This window comes from Temnothorax nylanderi, unplaced genomic scaffold (assembly GCF_030848795.1).
Source record: "Temnothorax nylanderi isolate EJ_2023f unplaced genomic scaffold, tnyl_v1.0 TNYL_tig0287_pilon, whole genome shotgun sequence".
Taxonomy (NCBI): domain Eukaryota; kingdom Metazoa; phylum Arthropoda; class Insecta; order Hymenoptera; family Formicidae; genus Temnothorax; species Temnothorax nylanderi.
Window position 1 is genome coordinate 212,215 of NW_027249349.1, and position 20,978 is coordinate 233,192.

Sequence of the window (20,978 nt, forward strand, 5' to 3'; positions counted from 1 at the left end):
CTGGCGGTGGTGGCGGTGGTGGCGGCAGTGGCGGCGGTGCTGGTGGTGCTGGCGGTGGTGGTGGTGGTGGTGGTGGTGGTGATGGTGGCGCACGCCTCGCGCATAAGCCCGCGCGCTCATACCTACAAGCGACCCAATCTTCAAACGTTGTCCTTGCTCTCTCTCTCTCTCTCTCTCTCTCTCTCTCTCTCTCTCTCTCTCTCTCTCTCTCTCTCGTGGTTTCGTTCGTCCGCACGCCCACGTCGTTCCATCTACAACGCATGGCGGTATCTCTCTACCCAGCTTTATCCCTTGGTCCTTAATCACCCGAGCGCACGGGCAAGCCTGGGAATCCCCCGAAGAAACCGTCATTTCTTCCTGTTTCGATAAGCAGCATAGACGTGCTCCGCGCCAGTCGGTTCCTTCTGCTAAATGACTAGATCGTAGACCGAGACGGAGCAGCTCCAGTTAACTGTTACCGAGGGAACGTTCGCGCGAAAGTGTGTTTCGTGCACCAGCAGCACCACCCGCTCTGTAACACGTGATACGCCACTAAAGGTTTCGTGTCTCGCCGCTGTGATCCGATTCTCGAGATGCAAGTCTCCAATGTTAACAATGTGATCTGCGATATTTCTTTGCAAATTGATTTGTTTCTTTTTGCTCAAGTAATCCAACGGAATAATTGAAACTGCCGGTATTATTACCCACATGATTATAAAATCATGCAATGCTCCAATAACGACGTTAATATTCCAAATTATTATTTCCTAACGATTTTCTAATAACATAGACGGATAATATTTCATAATATTTTCATATCTTTATAAATTATAAATAAATATACTTCTTTTTATTTCACAAAATAAAATGTTATCAGAAGAGACAGTCTGAGTTGACAGTCTGTGTAACAAAAAAACACACGTTTTAATTGCCTGTTTGCACAAGTATCGCTTATAATTATTAATCAAGTGTCTCGAATCGAATTGTTGAATTTAATGTTTTAAGCTGCTTAATTTTCATACGCATGATTTTTCTATAATAGGAATTAATTTAGTCTTTAATTTGCATAAAAAGATAGAAATAAAAATATTGATTTTGTAATTGTCGATATGCACGTTATCATCGTTATGTTTATCGCTTCAAATGTACATATAGCTTCTACTGCTATATCTCATTATAAGATAAAAATTCAAGAATAAAGATTCATTAATAGACACAAAAAGTTTTTATATGTGTGCTACAAACATAAAATTTTCAAATACTTTCCTAGTCTGTTGTGACTCATAATATCTTTTTATTGTGCCTAACAGATATTTGATATCTACTTTTTAATTGTTGCATCTCCATTGTCACGAATAAATGTAAAAACCATTCTCGTGTTTCTGTAGCATTGGAATTTGAATCCATCAACATCATATATGTATACTAGTATCGATATCGATCGTTTTTGCATTTTCATTGCATTTCGCACTGATCACATTTCACATTCTTCGCGTGATCTCGTGAAGAAAACATAAACCATCTGCGAACATAAAGTAGCGTTCTACGTATCTCTATCATTAAATTATCCTTTTACATCAAATTAGTTTAATTTTTTTAACACGATGACAATGTTAAAAAAGAGAAAGAATAAAAATGCATTTCTAAAGAGATGGTGCTTTATGGAGTAAAATGAGATAATAAAATATTTTTCGAATAGTATTCTTGTTGTAATGAAATGCTATGAGAAAATTACTTGCGAGTACTTGCGCTATCGAGAAATATTTCGCAAAAATATTTTTATCTCGAGTTAGTAGCATTTACAGTTTTGACGGAATCGATAAATTCCATTTGTAGCTTATATTTTTTTATAATATAATAAACAAATTGTTAAAGATTAAATTGATTTGGGTATCGATTTGGATCTGATACCTGTATAATGAAAATTGTATGAACCAATTACGATTATATCTTGAAACTATTTTATAACTCTACTTCGTTTACCATTTTAAAAGATATTCTCTCTATACTTGTAGGATTTGTCGTTTCCGGTTGCAGTAATTCACCGTAAACCTTAAATAACTTAATTATTACCCGGAGATTACAACCGCGAGGGTAGCAAGAAGAAGCAATTTTCTGGAAAGGGATTACCCGGAATTTCGTTTTAGTCTTTTACCGATATTATGGTCTTTATGCGACAATCACAACATCGTTCTTTTTTAATTGCAATTTAAAATATTCCATTTTCGATTGAGTAAGATTTAATCAGCTAAAATTTTTATCGTTAGATAGAAAAGATCGCATTCATGAATACGTATTTAAATTTTTGATAATTTTAACAGAAACAAGTATCTACAAATTTATTATAGTTTTGTCTTATAGCATAATTTATGCTATAAAAGTATCTTATAAGAGATTTTTACATTAAAGTAATTATTGTTTTTATGTTAAAAACATACTTATTTAAATGTTTTTAGAATAGATATCTTTCTTCCATTGATCATAAATTGTTTTTTAAGGTAGTCATACAGGATGGGTAATATTTTGCGACTTGTGTGACTTTAATGATTATATTGTCATAATTATGCTTTGAGTTTATAAACATTGTATTGTTCCTCTCTTTTCCTTTAAGAGAGTATTCTGGTTTAACAAATCGTAAATCGTAAATATTTTTCTTTTTTATAGGGAAACGAAAAAGGCGAATAACGCTAAACTTTGCACGTCCTTTTAGCCTTGTTTTAAGAATATATTTTTATTTTTTAAGTAACAAAAATGCTCTTCTTTTCTGTTATATCCTGGTCACTAGAAAGTGTAAATGATGGACGGTGCAAATGATTCTAGCTGTTTCAGATATCTGAAATGCAAAAAACTAAAAATTTCCTTATTCAGGAGAAATGTGGCTATCATCTCAACTAGAATAAACATTATACATTTATTAGTTTTTTTTTCTTTCTTTTAACAAAATGCTAACAAAATTTTGAAAAAAACTATAATATTTTTTTATAAAAAAGCCGCCATTTTATTCAGAATGGAAATATTGGTTTAGTTCTAGTTTAGACATAGCCAAGCTTCTCCTGAAAAAGAATTTTTTGTTTTGCGTTTCACATACCTATAAAACAGCTAGAATCATTTATCTAGTGACCAGGATGTAACATAGAAAAAAAAGAGCATTTTTGTTACTTGCAAAATAAAAATATTGTACCTATATTATTAAAATAAGGCTAAAAGAACATGCAAAGTTATTTATAACGTTATTCGCTTTTTTCGTTTCTCCACAAAAAAATTCCTGAAAAATACTTTTACGACCTTTCAAACCCAGAAACCCCCTTAAGACTAACCACTCGTTTATGACCAAGCCATATTTGGGCAAACAAATTTCTCTTCAATCGTAATACATAATCAATAGTCTTGTAATGCCAGGTGATCCCAACCGTGTTTTCATCCTTCCTCAACAACATAATAATTGTGAAATGGTAATATTTTTTTGCGTGTATTATATATGATAAAATTCTATTCCAAACCGATGAGACCTCTAGCGTTCAAAGTAGTTCAAAACATTTAATCATAATTAACGCGAATACAAGTTGCAAGGTTCTACACTGAGAAAAAAAATTGTTAATCCCAAGAAATATTTAGTCCGATACGTTCAACTAAACATTTTAGTTAGTTAACTAAATATTAGTTGTTTCAACAATTTATTTCGTTTCTTTAATCAAGAATTAATTAATTCTACTAATGTTTAGTTAACTAACTAAAATGTTTAGTTGAACGTATCGGACTAAATATTTCTTGGGATTGACACATTTTTTTTCTCAGTGTAATATTTAAAATGTAAATTAAACTCATTGTCAGAGAGTCATGTGCATTTATAACAAATGCAGAATACTGATATTAATACAAATGTTAAAATCATTAAAATCCAATGCTTCATCAATCCTCAAATTACTAAATTTCAATTTAAATACTGATCAAGATCTAAAGCACTAAATACAAATCCAATTCTAAAATGAAGCAGAAATTTATTAACAATTTGCGCCACATAACTCAATCAGCATGGAGAATTAAGTTGTGGTTTGTTAGAGTTTTGTAAATCAAGTATTGTGTATATCTCTCGGAAAAAAAGGATATTCTTTATTGTTCCATTGATAACATCCGTAAAAGAGAATTGGATTATCTTCTCTACCTCAGATTTTTTTGGTCACTTGGCTTGGATAATCCTGTTTCCGAAAGGAGAAGCAAGATACGGAATCCTTTCCTTTGCCGAACTGCTTGGCTTGAAGGAGAACATTATCGCTTTTTCGCCAAAGATATTTGGAGTTTCTAAAGCCATCTTAACTTTTCCAAGGGTACCGCGTCGTTTTTTTAATCGTATTACAAGGTAGCTTGAGGTAGACAGATAATATTCAAACTTTCAAAATTGAATACGTCTCTCCTCTGTGTAATGTCACCGTAGTAAAAGAATAATAGCGCATAAAAAAAACAACGGATGATCGTTAGCGTCAAGATTACTTATACCTAATATTAGTTATTATCTTCGTATAATGATAATTTTCAACATAACATAGATAAATAGGTAGTGCACCTCTTTCAAAAATTAAAACTGTTTAGATACATGCGGTTCATATATAGAAATGAGAGCTCTTAAAAGCTCACCTGAAGAATACATTAGAAATTTATTTTATATTAATTTGATCTCTATTTAATTTACCATTTGCCAAATGTGGCGGTTCACGCCACCAGTGATACACGCCCGCGCGGTAACTGTATTACCTGCAGTTTGCATCGACGCCGCTAGGCGTCGCATCGCCCATACATTCTCTCAAATTCAAGAGTCGACACCGATCTGTATATCATTAGTAGAGAAGTTCAGGTTGTACAGAATCGTCCATTCATCTATTGATGAATGTGACCTGATGATGCATGAAGCCCCTTGCACAATGCCAGGCAACAGGCAATAGGAACAGGAAATAACCAAAAAATCGTTAATTACAACCTAAAAAATTCGAATGCTATGATTGGTTGGCAACAGGCAATAGGCACAGAATTTCCAACGTGACGGAAACTCTGTGCCTATTGCCTGTGTCACTGTTTATTCTGCATTTATACATGATTTCTGATTTCTATTCCCTGTTCCTATTGCCTGTTGCCTGGCATTGTGCAAGGGGCTTTATAATAAGACCCAGATACACTGGGTTGCGTAGGCGGCTAGCGACCAAACAGTGTCATGCAAGTGACACAAGTAACAATATCATATGACAGTGTGTTATTATCTGTTTAAAATTTAACATCTGTTTACGTGGTTTGGTCCCGTAGGGGATCTCCTTATATACAGGTCGGTGTCGAATCTTGTATTTGAGAGAAAAATGTTCGGGATGCGTGATGTTATTAACGGGAAGACCCGACGGAATGCGCGCAGAATACTTAACAACATCCCATCTACGATTGCATGGTCCTCTCAAAGGTATCCCAGAGAGAAAAAGAGAAAGAGAAAGAATAGGAAAAGTCTCATTAAGTAATAAAGATTCCAAATTTTTGGTTTTGTTGCGCACAACTTATAGCTGCTACTCGTTTTCCGACCAAGGCTATTCCCAATATTTTTATGAGTCATTAACACCATCATTCTGACTTTGAATATTTTACGATATAAAATATTATTTTTATGAATCTCAAGTTCTTGAAACAGTTGGCATTACCGGATTAACATTAACAATTGCAAGTATTATACATATACATAAATATATATATATATATATATATATAATTATTAAGTTTTTATAAAAAAGAATTAAAGCGTGTTTCTTGACAAATTCGGACTTGTCAGAGAATTTGTAAGTTAATAATGTATAATTGCAAATGGTCGATATTGATATAAAAATTTACACTTTTCAAAGAGATAGTTGAGTTATCGGGCTTAACTAAATATATCGTAGTAATACAGATAACAGATTTTTTTTCAAATTGAAATTTCACGATACGAGACGGTACATGCTATGAATTTGCTCGGTACGTTCTACTTTATCAGTAAAATCGGCAAGCGATCCACGTTCGACGTAATGCCCATCGATCCAAGAGGCACGTTCGTGGTTACGTGATACTTGATATTCCATTAAAGAGCACAGATACGTCTTTATGTAACAGTTGCTACAAGCCTGTTTTCTCTTACTTTCAAATTGGCTGAATCTTATTTAACGTAGCTCTACATGTAGCTCAGAATCAATATTGTGTGATTTCGCATAATAATCCTTTTATGATAAAAGTATATCTATATATTGATTTGGTGCAACACAATATATTACGCTATTTCCAAAATGTTAGAAAATATACAGATATTTCTGCCTTTACGGCAAAAGTATCGGATAGCCGGAATAGCAATGGAACACATCGGGAGATTAATAATTCGCTACGCTTGAATCCTGCAAAGAAAAAAATAAAAGATAAAGAAAAACAAAAAAAGAGAATTGCAATTGAGGAAACTCGGTCGTAGTTTGACTTAAAAAAGTACGCTTTTGGTCAAAACGGATAATAAAATATCTACTCTAAATCTATCGAGGCAGGAATCTATCGAGTGTGCCAATCTGGAAACGAATCTTTGTTGCGGAAAAAAGTGCCGTGCTTTTTAGCCTTTTATACAAATTATGCTTGAAAGGTTTTGCATTTTGAAATATTAATTTGTAAACGCATTATTGCGTTGTCTTTATATAAAAAATAAATATTATTATCTGCACTTTTTGGGGACGTTCTGAATGTTGAAAGAGAGAGAGAGAGAGAGAGAGAGAGAGAGAGAGAGAGAGAGAGAGAGAGAGAGAGAGAGAGAGAGAGAGAGAATGAGACGCTGGTCTGAGGTTGCAGATGAGATGCTGCTACGTGCTGTTCTGTAGTTCTGTACCCGTATTTATATTAGCACGTTGATCGAACACGTATAGCACATAGAATGATTTCTAGGAGACAACTTGATTGAGACAAACAACGTGCAAACATATAATATTTTTTATTTTTATAATTCTTATATTATTTCTTGTTATATCATTTATTAATTGAGAATTAAATAATCATGTTTTATGAATTGCCAGATAGCACCCATGAAATTCAAAACTAGTTAAGTTCTTCTTTTGCACAATATAGTTTTTGTGACTCCCATGAGAGATTTAAAACATATCGCATTCGGTGTGTTGCAAAATAACGAATTGTTGATGCCTATAGAAAGAAATTACACACGTGGAAAAGAAATTTGGATTCTTGTTTAAAATATCATGGACAAAGCAGAATTCATGCCCTGCCGTAATTTTTAGAGCTATTAAATGTAAAATTGCAACGAATTATTGTTAATCTTGTTTTATTTTAATGATCTACAAAATATAGTTTGGTAAATAGATAATTACCTGTATTTAGTAATTTAGTTTGAATTGGATAATTATTGTCGTAATTTTGTACATATATAACATATATATATATTTTTCTTTACAGATCTATTACCTCGAAAATTCAAGCAAAAAGTAACTTATGACTCACCGACCCCGATGCGCAGCAGCGGAGCTGTATCTGCAACGTCGCTACGATGATTCTGTAACAATCAAATATATAATCCAAATTAGAGCGGGAAAGAAAAGAAACAGTCAGTATTTCGAAAAATAATTACCGAACATAAAACACGAAATTCTATATTTTAATTCGTTAAACAAATTTAATTTAAAAAAAAATCACGTTCAATTTCTTGAAACTACTCTATTTATTGAACAAGAATTACAAAAATTAAACTTTTCTAATTTTTACTCTCTAACTATCCGGTTGAAAAACCGATTGGATAAACCTTCCGCAAAAAGATACAATATGTATAAACCAATTATATTTACCGCATGTTGTTCCGCCGGCGCCTGATGCCTCTCCTAGGCCTCCACTTCCTCTCAGGCTGCTCGGGATGTCCAGGGATGTTCCCTCGATGCGAAGATGCTCCTTCCCGCTTGGATATTTTCTGTAATATATAAATAATCGAGTCGATTAAATAATTGTTACGCGCATCGAACATCTTATTTGTTATTCAATTTAATTTTTTTTTTTATTACTATTTCAAAAAAGTTCTCTACGTTAGAATAAACTTTAATCAAATTTTTCAATTTATTTCTTTACTACTATGATTCTGTAACAATCAAATATATAATCTAAATTAGAGCAGAAAAGAAAAGAGACGTTATTAACATATAGTGACATTATTAAATCAATCTATTGAGATATGTTATAAAATATCTAGTTATAAGATGTCCATATTTATATTTCTTAATTTTTCTTATACTTTTTCTTATGTGTGGTATATGAAAATATCTGCCTATTATTATTTCACCAGTTTATATACATATAAAATATTTAATCCTGAAAGAAGGCCAGACATACAAATCTCAAATTCTATTTAACAAAAACTTGGGAAGAAGAAATAAAGAAACGAATCTAAATATTAACAATTATTTCCTATTCCTGTTTTACAGATATTAATTTATTTTTATTTCATACAGATATGTAAATATATAAATATCTTCTTTTTCTCCGGTCTTTCAGTCTATTGAGATACAAAAAAATGAAAATATTTAAAAACTATATATTCTAAAAGCATCAACAAACATACTTGTTTTATATTTATTTTGCCTCTTTCTCTTTTTTCCTTATTTTTCGCTGTTTATTGAAACTTTTAAATTTAATTAATTATAATGTATTTTGATATGCTAAAATTCTAATATTTTATCATATCCTCATGATGTTCTTATTAAAATTCCTGAAAATTTTACTTGTCTATCAAAAAAAAGCTCGACAAAAAGTGTAACACGATAACATCTTTATAAAATTTTGAACACATTTTTTCTCTCACGAAAAACACTTCATTATTATCACTTTTTGCCGAGCTGGCTTTCTTTATTAGATATATTTTCTAGTTCCTATTTTTTCTAATTATATTTATTCTGTAAATTTCGAGCAATTTATATGTATCTCAAAATTAAATAAATTAATAAATAATACGATTCCAAGATTAAATATATTAATCTATATATTTGTTATTAATCTATAAATATATTGTCAATCATTTATTTCAACGCAATGGATCTACGAGATGTTATATCCGTGCAAAAATAATACGTTCGTAATACTTTTGTGCTTTCAATTAAACATATATGATATATATACATCATATTATTTGTAATATATTATATTTCATCACTGATATCGCCAATTATGGTTAAATAGCTTTTGCGTATTTGCGTCGACTAAATTATGGTAGCTGTGATTTACCTATTTCGAGCTTATCTGAAGGTGCTCGGGGTACGGTACTCTACTGATAGCTCATCAATAATTAATTTCCAGACTCAGCTACTTATCTCTACAATTGATCTACTGAGTACAGAACAGGTAATTATCAATTACATGAAAAGTAAAGTGATATCAGTAATTCTTTACAAGTTGCATTTTGTACAATTAGAGTGTTTAAATTAGTATCAGCGCTATAAATTTATCTAAACAGTTTAACCAACAGTTTAGTAAGTTTTATATCGATGTAAGAAACATATATATTATATTATATTATATTATAATATATTATATTATATATACAGTAGACAAAATAAAGCGTGACAAATTTTTATCTCCAAAAATATTGTTTCTAGAGAAAAATGTTTCAAAAAAGTTCTTTGGTTTGAAGGGGGACACATGATTCCAAAGCGAGTCACGTCATACCTAGATGTCATTTTCAAGAAATTTTAAAGGCGATTAATTTTTTAAGTGAAACTTGATTTTTTCCTTGAGATAAAAGTTGTAGATCTCGTCGAGACGTTTTCAAAGCACTATAATAAAGCTCTCTTTCGTTAAGAATTTCCTGAGATATTTAAAATTTTGTTATATTTTTAATATAAAATATGAAATATCTCGCGAAGTATTTACTTTTCGACTTTACTTTCATACTTTTATACGTAAAATAATGAAAGGAATCAATTGTTGTAAAAAAAAAATAGAAACATTATTTTTAAAAATTCGATTGCATTTTGTAGACGCATTCAATTTTGCAAAATTGTAAATGGAAAAATTAATATTATTATTCGCTTCCTTTCATTATTTTACGTATGAAAGTATGAAGGTAAAGTCATAGAAAAATGAATACTTCACGAGAGATTTTATATTTTATATTTAAAATATTATAAAAAAATTGTAAATATCTCAGGAAATTCTTAACGAAAGAGAGCTTTATTATAGTGCTTTGAAAACGTCTCGACGAGATCATTAACTTTTATCTCAAGGAAAAAAATCAGCTTTCATTTAAAAAATTAATCGCCTTTAAAACTTGAAAACGACATCTATGACATGACTTGCATCAGAATCATGTATCCCCCATCAAACCAAACAATTTTTACTTAAAACATTTTTCTCTAGAAATAATATTTTTGGAGATAAAAATGTTTGGTGGACAAAATATAGCGTGACAAATTTATACATATATATATATAAATTAAATATATATATATATATATAAATTATATAACATTATTTATATATAATATAATGGCATCAGATAAAAACTATCATAGTCGAAATGATTATGGACATGAAGTGTATAAAATAAAATAATAAAATAATTTAAAAAATTATATAGTTTATAGGAATGTCGCTACATTCGAGAAATCGTTATTCGAGATATCGTTATTCCGTAGAACAATCTCGACAGCAACGACGCAACTTGGGAAGACCGATGAAACAAAATTGCACGTGAAGACGAAATTTAAGCGCTCAACTTGAAATTGCTCAGAGTTGGAATTATCACGAGTTGGAATAATTACGCGATCGGAGATTGCGCTACGCTCGAATTAGAGAGACATTTTTCTTCTTTTTGCCCTTCTCTGAAATTTTCTCGACGCGCTCTAGGTCTATATATCACGTCTTAGTATTTCAATTAAAACTCGCGGCACTGACATAGTCGTATCAGAATTATTCTGACGTGTAGTTATTAAGTCAAACTACGGTACGAAGGGGTCGGTACAAACCGTGGGTGTGTTCTATGTGTTAAATCTCACATCAATAAAACCGACAGTTCCCAGACTCCCTGCCTCCTGTGCTTAATAACGGATCTGCGCGTATCGCGTGGGCGATATATATACCCGCATACCCCTACACGCATAGGCACAATTGGGACAAGTAACACGCAGTTCGATCGGTCCATTCCTCACAGAAGGTCAGCTTTCCCTGGAGACGAAAAAGTTTTGCACGGTTAACGTCACTCTTTGTGCTGTGCATTTTACTCGGCGCTAATTAAACTCGCAAATTGCGATGTACATTACTTCATTATATACATATTCGCGACAATTTAATTTCTTACTTACTAAAGTTATTATACCTTGGCAGATACCAAATTTTATTCAACTTTTAATACGATGAGACTTACATATAATCTTCTTCTAAAAGAAACAAAAGTGATAAAGGTGTCCAGACATATTAGGTCTTAAGTGTCCCGACATTGGTACATTTACCTTAAATCTGTTGATATCGATTAATGTGTGTTTGTACGCGCGTGCGCTTAATGTATTATTATAATATATATATATATGTATATATATATATATATATATATATATATATATATAAAGATTACAATCTTTAAAAATCAAAAGGCAAAACGCGTGAGATGAAAAAAAATCGCGGATTGCCTCGCTGTAGTTAGAGATATTGAACCGTGCAATGATCGTGAGTTAAGATAATAACGATTGGTTAGGTTCGGTTGAGGGGATATAACAAGCGTCTTCCGCCGACAATTGCACGACGGTCCATTTGTAAGTTACTCTGATGGCGTAAGTAAGTAAAGACGCCCGCATCTTGTCAGACAGGATGCACTCGACAATCAGTTTGTTCATCGCGTTTAATACCGATGCGTATTTAAAGATTGAAAATTTGGACTCGACGATTACATTCAATCCCGTTAAATCAAAGTTCAAGGTCATCTCATTTTGTAAATTGTGCGCATTTGTAATAATAATGATTGCAGTCAAATAGAATACGCTTCAGAATTTGCTTACTCGTGCACACTTCGAGCAATTTTAGTTTGATTAAGTTCCTAGATTTCTAATCAATAATAATAATAATAACAACCATAACAATAACGACAGAAAGCCAGTACTCTAGCAGATTTGCATATGTAACACTTAGCCCTAAGTTCATTAAAAATTTAAAAAATTGCAAAAAAAATTGTAATGATCAAATAAAAAATTGACAAAAAAATCGTTATTTTAGTTTTTAACATTTCATAATATATTCATAATATTAAAAACGTACTACAACTATGCCACCGATCGATTAACTGATAATTATCCAAATTTATAACGAAACGTTTTAAAATAAAAAACAAAAAAGTAGGAAATACCAGTAAAATGTATTTAAATTTTACTCACAAATCAGTTAAATACCAATAATATGTTTACTCGTGTTTAAATTTTATTTATTTCTAGTTAGCTATTAGTATATCAAGTACACTATTCTCGACTTTATAAGAACTTGACGCAAGTCTGAGAAATAATTTATTATCTCCTGCCAGCAGCAACATAATTTACCGTAAGCCGAAACCGCTCTCTGGTTCCACGTGATCTCAATTTTTTATGTTAGCGAGCAAATTGTATTCGGTAACCCGCTATACGAGAATCCACGAGCATTAATCGGTCCTTTCATTTTACCTTAATAATCTACGATATACGCAATGCTAGTAGTATGTACTATATATTCTCTTTGTAGTCCGCTCATGAATATTACATTGACTACTACCGGTTAGTACCATCACTAAATTCCAGTGAACAAACGAATAAACGCATTTGTACTACGAATTGTTACATTGCCATGAATTCAATGCGTTCTTTTACACTCAATAAAGTAAATAATACACTAGACAATTTCTGGAAAACAAGATATCACACACACACACACACACCAAAGATAATTTTTCTTCCCCGATCTGGTAGCGTGTGCTCAATATCTCTTTCGTAAATTGTAAATTTAATTATACATACGCATTAGAAAAATACAAATTTTTTTACAAATATAGATAACACTAGGGGTAGCCTCGATTTTTTTTCCCCACTCCAACAGAATATTTGATAAACTAATTTTACAGTTCTTCACGTTTACTATTCTTAGAATTTGCCAATAAACTATGTCTAACAAAATATATATGTAACGCATATAAAACACATGAAAAAATTAATGAGATGGTTCCTTGGCATAATCTGGCTTCTATGCTGTAATTTTCAATTACAGGTCTATATACATATCTAAACTAAAAAAAAAAGCATAATATATAAGAGAAGAAACATTTCAATTACAGAAAATTATTTTCGACAGTTTTCTAAAAGTGAAATAATTATTACAGTGTCATATTTCACTATGCCCCACAGCTTGCCATGCTTGTACAATTCGTACAATTGCAAAAATCTTGTCCGTCAAGACCAAATCTACTATTATGATTGAAACTATAGTATCATTATTTGAACATCTCTAACAAGAAACATTGGTTGTTTTTTTTTCTTTTAGTTTAACACGTACTTAGATGATAAAATGTTTTCTAGATATATAATCTTGTTGCAGATCAATGAATCTCATCAGAGAATTGCCCAAAACTATTAACCATAATGATATAAGAGAAATCGTAACCTAATTATATACGACTCGGAGATAAAAATTCTGATGGCACAATTCTCTTTCATTTTTTTCCAGCGAAACGCCAAGATTGACACTCGTGTTCCATCGAAACTCGTAACGAGATTATCGATGATCAAGGCTCAATTTTGCACTCGCGTGGGAAAGATTACAACACCAGGTGTGTCGGAGTGTCATAAATTTAATACAATCATCGGCAACCAGGCGAGAATTTTTCGCGAAACAGGACGCGCGAGGCCGGGACGAAGGATGGGGATAGAATCGGAAATTGCGAAGCAAGCTAAACGAAAATAACCGGGACCGACATGCAGGTCATTGTTTACGTCACTAGACTCCCGCAATCTTTATTCTGCGCTTTCCACGATGGTCCTTCTTCATTTGCACACAGATCGACTCGAACGAAGATTGGCATGCCCTGACCTTTCATACGCAAACGCGATTATACGGTAACTGTATCGTCTAAGATATAATTTTTAGGCTGTCTGTTTCACCAAAAATCTTTATCCTCTTTTCAGGCGACCAAACAAACTTGTCCGTTGGTGAACAAGTTCGCCTTTTTATTCATTCTATGCTTCTAAAGAAAAGCGCGATAATCGGAGAGCAACAACCAGCAGTGTCGCGCATATGATACTCGAATGTTTTCGACGTTAACAGTAATAAGAACGGCGCGTTAACAATAATAAGAATAAAATAGAAAATAGATGATGAGATCAATGATAAATCTAAGGAGCTTGATCTAAGAAGGTCGAATACGATTTTTCATATAGATATGTATATATCGATCGATGTAAGAAAATATGTAAGAAAATACCTACCAATACACCTGTTACAATAAATAATTCGATAATCATGTCAGTGTAGTGAAGAATAAACCTCCTAAAAGATCTTGGAAGATTGTGACAACTCTTTATAATACATCACGTATATATTAATTTGTCTCTAAAATAGAACAGAATCTGCCAATTAATCTATCAATGTTCAAAGACATTCTATAGAAACTTTGTAATAGATAAATTGTCGTCTTAGCCGAGATTACTTCTCTCCTCATTCCAATGGGTCCCTAGAGTCAAATGGTTATACTACTAACAATACTATATTGCACCAATCTCATGAAAGAATTGAGATTTTCTGATCCTTTCACTCCAAACAATGTATACGACAAATATATTCGCAGAATCCCTTTAGAAGCTTTTTAGAAGGAATAATTTTTAATAGTAGGTAAAACATAAAAAATCACATATTTATGAATTGTACGTTATAAAAGAATGAAAGAGTTAGAATCGTGAAATTTTTAATATCTTTATCTGAAAGACGCGATACATCCTTTATACAATACAATACAATTTATCGTTACTCTATCACTGTTTTTCTATCACTGTTACTCTATCACTGTTTAAATATCGTACGTACATACGTAAACGTAAGAAAAAATTTCAGAGAAATTATATAAAAATATAATTTCCAAACGAAAGTTAGTTGGCGCATAATATTGGCTGCGGGATATAAATTTCTGTTATGTATATAATATTACACACAAATAAAATATTAGAGGCAGCTTTGTAATCCATCGCCATTTTGTCTTTTCTTCTGGCATATTTCTCGCATATACGCGTATAAACGTTACGCATGTGAGAGAATTACACACGTGTAATAAACACGTGTATGTACGTGTACGAGAATGATAAATTGTAATTTTTCTGGCTGGTATATGTATTCCGTTGAGCAACCACTTGTGAGTACGCAGGCTAACACTTGCTGATAGTTACTCTAAAGCGAAAGGTCTCTTGTCGCTTTAACCAAATAATGGTTAAACAACCGATCACACAGTGGTGCGTGATGCGGATCTTACGACTAGCTACCGCTATCCGAGCTTTGCGAGAACGATCACGTAGATTCGTCGAGCCGCTTGCGTGAACCACCCCAGCGATTCCGAGCCCGGGTAGATTCGTAAGAAATCGATACGCGGCGAACCTGCCACCTGCTGGCAACCTCGGTCCACCCTCGTGCAGGTTGCTCCAGTAGCTTCTTTGCGCGTTTATTTCCAGGACACAGAGGCCAACCCCTTAAAAGTCCAGGGTTTTCCCCGGGATTGTGGGATAAAGGCCTCGAGCCGCGTTCACTGGCTCGATACGATTATCCCCCTTAACCCGGGGACGGCCTACCCCAACGAGCTACCTGCCTCTGCCTCCATCATTTGCCTAAACAACGAATGCGAGCGATGACTCCGTCGGAGCGAGCTTCCTGTCGCTCATTGTCAGTCGCTATGCAAAACGGAATACATCACACACACACACACACACACACACACACACACACACACACACACACGCACACGCACACACAGATGCAATATAGCGATATATAGGAGGCAAAATGCCGACGCATTCTTTACTTGGAAAATAGAAGCAAACAACTTTCGTAAAAGTTGGTCGCATATATCAGATTTACGAGGAAAAATTTTCTTCACGTAATAACTTTAACAATATGTTGATCCGAATTCTTTGGATCGGATATGAGATACGTTGATCTATATTCTCGAATGATGCTATACATTTTTATTCGATAAGTCTATTCTAAACCGGAAATGCTGAATAAATTTAGATACTACCGCAAATCTTTTGCGCAGTGGAATAAAAAAAGTCTCTCTCAATTTTTCTCCATGCACTTTGCAAGCAAACCGATATAATCGATTCCTTCAAATTCTTTAATCAATCTTGAATTAATTTTTCCTGTTCAAAAGTGTCAAAGTGTGCTCGTAACGTAGGTACTCGTAACGATTTTTAAATTATAAACCCGACCGAAATTGTAGGACTCGCGTAAAAACTTGGAAAACTAGGCAATAAATAATAATATCGTTACGTTTACGATTTATAATATCCTAATTAAATCCTAGAAAAATTACATTGTTATTTTGTTATTTCACATCTAATCTCTCTCAATACCAATGAAATTCGTGTGTTTTCAAGTCTAATATTGAACGGAACATGTACATAAATTAACAGAGAAATCACTGAATCGATTGTTCGGCACCTATTAGTTCACTGAATGACATTCTTCGCGGATGACATTTGAGTCAAGTTATAAATAAAATGGCAAACCGGAGCACAAGCTACGAATGTAACAAATAAATTTCCTAAATATACATCGTGACCCACAAAATGTATTTAGCATTGATCATCTCTTTTTGACACTTAAATAATAGATGAAAGTTTATAAATATCGACTCGACGAATCGAAAGTCTATGAGCTATAAGCCGAAAATATTTAAGTTATATAAAGCAACGATATCTTAAAAATTGTAAAATACTTTTATGAATTGATAATTAATTGTCACGTTGCTTTATTATGTATTTTTTATGTTTTTGTATTATGTAATGTTTTATATTTATATATCTATTAAAAATGATATGAATAAATCTCTTAATCAATCCCTTACTTTCTACAATCAATCCCTTCTTTTCTAAATACATAATCTTTTATATTTAAATACATTTTAGGCACGAATTATAAATATAATACTTTAACACGATATTTAAATGTATATCTTTTACATAATAATTATGCGAGTGTGTTGCTTATTATTTAAAATATACTACTTGAGATATTATTTAATACACTTAACATAATAGATAAATTATGAGAATGTGTTGCGTCCGCTTAGAATTTTTCAAATTCATATATGTATGTGTGCGTGTGCGTGTGCGTGTGTGCGTGTGTGCACGTGTGTGTACGTGTATGATCGAAAAGACATCACTTTAATTTCCATTTCAAACTCTGCTCTCTCCCTTTGTGTTCACTTCGCAAATGACGTTAACGAGCGTGGCGACGCGTCGGCGACGCGCCATAAGCGCCATCGTTAATTTCAAAAGATGGGCTTCGTCGAGCATCTATATCAACATATTTCTTTATTAAGATATTGCATAATTAAATCAAGTTTAAGTAAAAAGGTAGGCGCGAATGTCACGACTCCCTCTTTCTCTCTCTTGATCGCTTTGTATTTAATAAAATATTTCCTCCTCTTTTCGTTCATCGCGATAAAACATGCCTATTGCCTACGTAACTCTACATCTACACGCATAATATGAAAAGAGAGAGGACACTCTTCTCAAACTCCTTAAACTCCTTGAACTCTGACAAGAGAGAGAGAGAGAGAGAGAGAGAGAGAGAGAGAGAGAGAGAGAGAGAGAGAGAGAGAGAGAGAGAGAGAGAGAGATTAAACAGAGAGCTCGGAGTAGCACAGTACAAGTGAGCAGCAATACTGCAATAAAACTACCATCCTATTTAAATTTAACTTTATTTGCGTTTATGAAAAAAATTTTCCTCGATAGGAAAACTGTTTTTAACTCGCTCAAGCTGTGCGTTATGAATTGTTGTACACTTATATGTAAGTGAATTGTTTGACACTTTTATGAACGTACGCCTATATAATATATCCAGATTATATAGGAATTTCTTTGACGATAAATCACTCTTTATATCGTATTATATATTACGCAATTGTTATTATATAAAAATAGAAGCAGATTGAAACTAATACTCGGTAATAAAAGAGAAACGAAGAAATTCATTCATTAAATTAGATAATTTGGCTCGAAAGAATTAACCGGACGTGTTAGATCGAATACGAATCAAGTGATATCCAATTAAAAATTGCCACTATAGAAAATTTGCTGCATCTAATTAGAAAATGCCTGGATAAAAGAAAATCTCAGATGCTCTATATAAAGTCTCGTGAAGCTTTGTAATGCTCATTCCACTTTTCCACCCCAAATATTCTTCTATCATTCTGCTCTTTTATTCAAAGGAAGTATTTGCACAAAATTTAAATGAGATTAAAGCACGGCGGTTTCAAAAGTTTCAAAAGTTTCGTCCCACCCCACCCCACCCCACCCCATCCCACACCCATTACACGTCACGCACAATTTCGCGATTGGAGCTACTATAGAAAATCTCATCGAGTACTCGCGCGCAGCTTATTTTCCCCGTCGCGCCCGCGCCCACGCCCGCGCCCGCTCCAGCGTCATCCCAGCTTGACGTGTAATATGAAACGATGCGTTATTGCGCGCGCAGCGCGGCGACCTTCTTCAAGTCGGAAAAGATTAAACTGGGAGAAAGAAAACGCGGCACGGCTTCGTAGCATACGAGAACGAGAGTCACGAAAGAGGCGCGTCTCGCGTTTATACCAAGACACGAGACACGAGACACGAGGAGCAGGAGCGGCTGCGGGTGTTGCGTTCGCACAGATATTGATCGCTCGGGTCACGCAACAGGCTGCTTGTCAGGACACCACCACTCGTCAGATTGTCCTCCAAGGTAGCAACTCGGCTGAAGGACCCTCTCCGTAACCCGCGGAGTCGAGAGAACCCGCAATAATTTATAAGACGAAGCCGTCCGCACCCCGTCGCCGTCGCCTCGGTACCGTCGCGGTCGGTATACGATCAAACGTTACAAGCGCCGCGTATTCGGCCATGCCGCGTTCCCGTGCCTTGCCGATTTGTGGCCATTGTCGATCGCTCTGTGACGACGTTTAACAACGTCCGTCCTAGTAAATCTCGCCGGGTCGGCTGAGCGAAATTAGGTACACGAAGAGAACGGATGGCGATAGACGATCTCTATGTAGAAGATGATACACACACAAGAATTTTTCGTCCACCGCGATATTATTGCGTGAACGATGTTTGTGTAAAAGAGCCGTATATATATCGACTCTTCTTCTTTCGTGTTCAAGTCTGAGAAATACGCTGTTAAAATTTCCGCCGAAGGAAGGAAACGTTTTATTTATTTATTTATTTTTTCTTTTTCGTCAGAACAACTAAAGATAATAAATCGATTTTGTCAATTTCCCAAATTCTGTCTAGGGAAGAAGGAAATTATATATGATATTTTATACGCGATGAATAAATTTACGTGGCACATCGATACACGATGCAAACTTTGATTTATTTAATAATAATTCAGGACAATATTTATTTTTATTCTGGAGAAAAAGACGCGCGTTATAGTATTTTACGGTATAAAATTCATAAAACGTATAATTGTAAAAAGTTGAAATACTGCTTAACAAATAAACTATATATATATAAAAGAAAGCAAATGAAAAATGAGTCGCTCAATCGCAGTATCATGGATAACGTACACGGGCGATATTGAATAACGACCTGCACCGATCATTATTACAACATTCGAAATAACCTCTGTGTCTCGCTGCGCGAATCGAATCCTTTGAATATGAGCGAGCAATATATATAATAAAAAGAAGCAGCTCGAAGCCGTGCTTTGAAGCTGTGCCGTTTTACGCATGATTGAAATTGCATCCCTGCCATGCCGCGGCAAGGGAACGGACGACCGGTAAGCAGTGTCTCTTCCGGAAGACCGAGCTTCGGTTCTTATTGTTAGTTCTTACCTTATCGTTCCGTTCAGCTCATTGCAGTACACGTTTCCATTCATCTGCTATTTTCTCTCCATCTTCTCTCTATCTAGTGCCGGTCGACCATGTATCCGATTGAGATCGAGGGGATGCGGCCAAATGCAGCCAGATGTGGCATGCCTGCAAGTAGAACGCATCATCTATCTCGAATCTTTTTCATAATTTTATCTGAAAAACGTGCGTCCCTGATATCAAAAGATATTGAATTATCCAAGTATCGGCCGCTGATTAATTAGATTTCCCAAGCCTTTTCTATGCTACACGAGCATAGTACACGCGGCGGCATACTTACACGGGCAATATTGGAATTACATGATAATGATTTTGTCGCTGATAACGTTTTGGAATTTCGATACTCACAGTTTGTTGACCCTTACTATGTTGTTGATAAAATTTTTACAATAAAACACTATAAAAAATTTATATTCTCTTTTAATTTTAAAATGTAAATAATTGAAAAAATCTAAAGAAAGTTCTTACTTGGTGATAACGCGCTTAAATTAAAAAATAATCTAATTAAAAAAGCAAGTATATATCATAAGATCTTTTAAGACTGACATGAGATGTATAATATATGTTGTGCAAAATAAACTATTTATTAAATTCAATAAAACTGTATTAAAATAATTAAATACAAAATTTACTAATATTTACCAATTTAGTGGTAATCAATTTTAAAACATTTGAAATTGTCGTGTAGGCTTGAGACAAGGAAAAACATTCTATCGCTTCGTCGAAAATGACTAATAATAAGAAGAACGAAAATACTTTTATATCATATGTCATATATGTATAAAATATCCAAATCACAATTACAGTTAATTAGAATATTCTCAATATACTTGTCTAAATGCACGCACGCACGCACGCACACATGCACGCATTATTTGATCTTACTGTACCCTGTACATTGTATATATTTGCATGA

At 33.6% G+C, this 20,978-nt stretch overlaps 2 long non-coding RNA genes across 4 annotated transcripts; both read left to right on the forward strand.

Moving 5' to 3' along the window:
• The first annotated feature begins 151 nt into the window (after window positions 1-151).
• LOC139780614 (uncharacterized) lies at window positions 152-8,402 on the forward strand. The gene is made up of 2 exons (XR_011720293.1): window positions 152-574; window positions 7,423-8,402. It is a non-coding gene; the product is annotated as an uncharacterized lncRNA (long non-coding RNA).
• Window positions 8,403-10,610: 2,208 nt separating this feature from the next.
• On the forward strand, window positions 10,611-14,473 carry LOC139780608 (uncharacterized). 3 transcript variants are annotated; one of them, XR_011720292.1, is made up of 2 exons: window positions 10,611-11,158; window positions 13,681-14,473. It is a non-coding gene; the product is annotated as an uncharacterized lncRNA (long non-coding RNA). The 3 variants fall into 3 exon arrangements; XR_011720291.1 differs by lacking the exon at window positions 10,611-11,158 and adding an exon at window positions 11,165-11,443; XR_011720290.1 differs by lacking the exon at window positions 10,611-11,158 and adding an exon at window positions 11,455-11,753.
• The last annotated feature ends 6,505 nt before the right edge of the window (window positions 14,474-20,978 follow it).